Here is a 4776-nt window from a genome sequence, read left to right on the forward strand (position 1 = left end):
CCGAAGGTGGTTAAGGCGAAATCAGTAGTGACGTCTTCGCGTTTTTTTTCCTTTGCGCTTGCGTGAATAGCAACTGCGCATCAGGAAACGTTTGGATTTATTCTTGACCGTATTTCCGTTGTTACATATGCCGCGTAAGAGGACGCAGTTTCTTCGTTGTCATGGAGGCAAGCGGAAGAGGCATTCGGCATCGTGTGTCACGCCGCTGCATCTTTCGGATTCGGGTCTCGTGTTGGTTCGACCGGTGGCAGAAACAGCGGTGCAAGGAGGCGTCTTCCGAAGCAGCCCGGTGCGAAGAATATCTCTGCGTTGCCATGCTCCGGCAACGCACATCGGACCGAGGAAAATAGCCCTTGGTAAGCGTCTACAACTCCTGCATACATGGGCCGTTCTCCCATTTTTAGCTAAGCAATACATTCCCTTGTGTCTCCTTTGTGTCTAGTTGTCGAAAACTCACTTTCAGAAACGAAGTTTTTTTGTCTGTCTGTGTCTAGTGTTGGTTTGTTTGTTTTGTTTTTTTGTCACGTTTCTTGCTTGTTGTTGTTTTGCTTGCGCCAGAAGTTGTGCCGAGGCTTACATGTTGAATTCAGAGCCTTCAGTGCAGACTCTATGCTGAATATGACAATTTTATCGCCTATGTGGTAGAATGCAAATGCCTCTTTCAAAAGGATTATGGTTGCATTGTTTGTAGACAGTCTATCATGTCCTGCATTCTTGGGCAAAAAGTTTTCAATATTAGAAAAGTGTAACGTACTGTTATGAAAATATTGAAGCTAACGGTCCATTCTTCAGATGTGTGCCAACATCTTTCTCTTGAAGAATTTTCATCTCTCGCATCGAGCACTGAAGACTGCCATAGACAAACAATGGCGAACGCCTTTGACGGTGGCAAGACCGTCCATAGCAAAAAAAAAAAATGCAAGCCTGCCGGCGGGAGTTGTGCGGGTATATTGAATGTCACTGATTGATTGTTATCAAACTGCCCACCGTACCAGGCGCCAGTTAACTGAATGATTGATTGGTCGGGAGGCGTGGCTGCGGAAGAGCAACCTGAGTCTCACCAGCTCCACCGGTGGCTGTGCTTGAAGGGTTGCCTCCCTGCGCTCATATGCCGGATCGGGATTGCTGTCCAAGTCTGGGTTTTCTTGGGAACAGCTACCTGCCATCGCGGGGCAGTGGCGCATCTTTTAACCCCAATACCAATGCGCCAGTTGTAGTATGAGGACACCTGGCGATCTATGAATGCAAAGCAGACAATGAACAATTCTGGATACATGGACACTAAACGCGTTACGCTATCATGCCATGCCCTTACAGCGGAGCTTAAGTGTACCCTTAATATTTTTTTCACGACGTCCAATGTCCGCTCAGCAGCACAGGAGCTGCTCTGTACAAGAGCACAAAGGCTTAGCAGGAGTAATCGCTCTGAGCAGCATCCAGTGACTCTAAGTAGGAACGGGGTCACCTCCTGAGTGCTCCCGCTCTGATGGCCTGATTATCCTGATCAGGCCTCATTTCTCTTGGTGGTTGGCCATCGGTAGACGGCGAGACATTTATGCTAACGTTGCTTATGCAGTCGTCATTTGCAATGTCGGAGGAAATGGAGCAGGATCCGTAAAGCTGGTGTCGGTCTCCGTACGTGCTTCGTACGTGCTAAATTAGCAATTCAAAGAAGTATATAGTTCGTGTCAGTATAAAAAAAGAACAAAACTAAAAGTTAAATTAAAATTCACCGGATAGCCCGCCCCTCTGCCAATATTAAACTGGCTTTATTTTGGAGGAAAATGTCGGTTGCAAAGGCAGGGTAGAGCAGGCAGGGAACGGTCCGGGCCCAAAACGTTTGGCGCTCTCGACTCCCGGCGCGTGTCGGCTCTGCCGCTGCAGCTGCCGAGTGCCTTCCTCTTGGCAGTTGTAGTGCAGGCATCTTCCCAGAACGGACACAACAGTTCCTGCTCAGTGTTCGATGGAGAGGAAAAACTGAGAGCTAGGGATCCAAAAATATGTTCAGTGGCATGCAATGCAGAGTTCTAGCTCGGCCTTCGGGAAAGTTTTCGGCGCCTGTATTATTGGGAAAGCATTATACAGCTTATCGGGAACGAAACAGGGTGCTGTTGACCGCAAATGTTGTAGCGAAAAATCTCGCATGCCGTCACCGTGGTGTAAAAATAATTTCTTTAAAAGGCGCGGCGACCTTAAACCAGGACTTTCAAACTGCGGAGTCGAGCACGCAATCCATGGGCCACAAAACCGCGTTGCTCCTTTGCGAACGTATATGTAAACCTAGTATATATGCGTTGCCTTACGACTGTATGCTACTGAGTAGGCGTGTCACTATAAAGGAAGAGAAAAAATAGTAAACAAATAATAGAGTAAACAATAAACAGGAAATAGAAATATAGAAAAAATTCTGTCGCATTCAAACCATGTACGTAGTCTTAAGAGTCTCCATAATTTTTTTACGATACACGCGGCTATATTCGTACGCGCTGTCTTCGCAGGAAGCTGTCGCCAGTTGTCGTCGTAGTCGGCTTGTTCGTCCTAAACTGCAGCGTCCTGAACGGTGCTACCCATGCTGCAGAATAACGGGCAGTGAGTATGATGGGCGGTACTGCTGCCTGCACTTCGAACTCTGTCGCACAGGACCGAACCTTCTTGCTTAACTATCGAGCACCTTCTTAACGAGAACCTTCTCGTAATGAGCACTTTTTTGCCTAACTAACGAGCATAAAGCGCTGTGCGTGCTGAACACTGTTTTGCGACTTCAACCTGCACCATTCATGCCCACTGCTGCTGGATTCGACGGCGGGGCGGAATTGTTTTCAGGATCCGCTGGACTCCATTGGCCGTTCTCTCCGGGGTCACTCCCTCGTTGACCAGCGAACAGTATGCGAGCAGCATAAGATGACCGTCATGCATAAAATTATCTTTGACGCCGGTAACTTCACGTCTGCCTGCATAGAGGCCATACCGTCAAAAGAATATTAACGAAATCGAAAAATTACTCTCGCGTTGCTTAAATGCAATAGCCAGTACCACAGAGAAATTATTTTTGATGTACGTGCGCACGTGCGTGTTTATTTACGTAGATCAGTGTAAAACGCAAGGCTCACGTGTAATACGCAATGGCTGGCTAGTTGATAATATGCGGCATAATATTGGGCCAATTTCGCGAAAGAGACACATAGACCATGGAACAGTTTCGTTGGCTGGATGCTCGTTTCGCAGTTTCCCACAGCCATTCTCCACATTTGACGTCCGCCTAACACAAGTTCAACGCTTCAAAAGACTGATGCGAGTCGTTTCGCATCCCTCTGTCCAATCCCTTTGTTGGTATCTCTTCGAAACAGCTTCACGTTGGGCTTCCGTGCCTTGTCTGCATGTTCTCATTGCCGCGTTCACACCCCTCCTCTACCTCAGCTATAAGCTTCACAAAGATACCGAATGGTGGGCGCTTGGCATACTGTTTTCATGTTTTTGAACAACTCCCGGATACGGGACATAATCGCATTGGCATTTGCACCTTTTTTTTGCAAAAATAGAATTTTCAAAAATAGGAATGGACGCTATTCGAGCATGGGCGTATGCTCGGTATTTTACGGTACTGCTGAGAAGTGTTGCATCCGTAACTGTATTTATTCCAGGCACTAGTCTCAGCCAGCGTCCGGAATGAAACCGACAGGCCTTCTACCCGCGGAGACCTCTTGACCGTCAAAAAAGTCCAAGTAAGTACTCAGCCACGAAGCATAAGTTTGTGGCTCCGAACGACATGGGAGTCCGGAATGCACCATTTCTCTGTACGAGCGCTGTTATGATGGGTGGGTTACCATACGTTGTACATTCTTCGGAACACTCACCATCAAGCGTGCTCAACAAGGACAGTTCTGTGCCATTACAGCAGCATTAAACAAGACATTACAGGCAGTAGCTGTCAGGGACATCACCTTTGTTGTAAACAGTGCCAATAGTTGCTTTCACGAAGCATGGCTGCTTGTTTGCAGGAACTGAGAAGCTTAGCGGGCAGCTGTATTAACATGACCATTCATCTCTTTTCATGAGGTCTCATTCAACACCGAGAAAAATGGAGCACAAAGATGCGCTAGGCCTATCGTTGTCATGCTGTAGCTGTTGGGAGAGAGATACAAGCTATAGATGAACCCATTGTTAATAAGCGTTTTACTTCATCGCTTGGCGTATTTGGTCCGGATCGAGTGGGCGGCACTCAGAAGCACTTCTGCTCTAGTTGTCTGACACGATAGGGCTTATATGCAGAGTGCATTTCTCGGAGTGACTGCACGTTTCAAGTTTTGTTTCAAGGCTTGAAAGTAATATTTTTTTGGACACACGCGGCCATATTCGTACGCGCTGTCTTCGCAGGGAACTGCCGCCTGTTGACGTCGTACTCGGCTTGTTCGACCTGAACTGCAGCGTCCTGCACGGTGCTACGCATGCCGCAGGATAACGACCTGTAAGTATAATTGGCGCTGCTACTCCCTGCACGTTGAACTCTGTCGCACAGGACCAAACCTTCGTGCTTAACTATCGAGCACCTCCTACACCATTCGTGTGCATTGCTGCTCGATTCGACGTCGCGGCGAAATGGGCTGGACTCCATTGGCACTTCTCCAACAAGACCACTCCTTCGTTGACCAGCAAACAGTATGCAAGAAACACAAGATGGGCGTCATGCATGAAATAACCTTTGACGCCGCTTGCATCACGTCCGGTTTCACAGAGTCTACTGACAAAAGAATACACTCGACTTTGAATTCAAAACGA

At 47.7% G+C, this 4776-nt stretch overlaps 1 long non-coding RNA gene across 1 annotated transcript; it reads left to right on the top strand.

Annotated features, from left to right (window-relative positions):
- The first annotated feature begins 268 nt into the window (after nt 1-268).
- On the top strand, nt 269-4459 carry LOC144100651 (uncharacterized). Its single transcript, XR_013307777.1, has 4 exons — nt 269-356; nt 2499-2589; nt 3642-3722; nt 4375-4459. It is a non-coding gene; the product is annotated as an uncharacterized LOC144100651 (long non-coding RNA).
- The last annotated feature ends 317 nt before the right edge of the window (nt 4460-4776 follow it).

Source organism: Amblyomma americanum, chromosome 8 (assembly GCF_052857255.1).
Source record: "Amblyomma americanum isolate KBUSLIRL-KWMA chromosome 8, ASM5285725v1, whole genome shotgun sequence".
Taxonomy (NCBI): domain Eukaryota; kingdom Metazoa; phylum Arthropoda; class Arachnida; order Ixodida; family Ixodidae; genus Amblyomma; species Amblyomma americanum.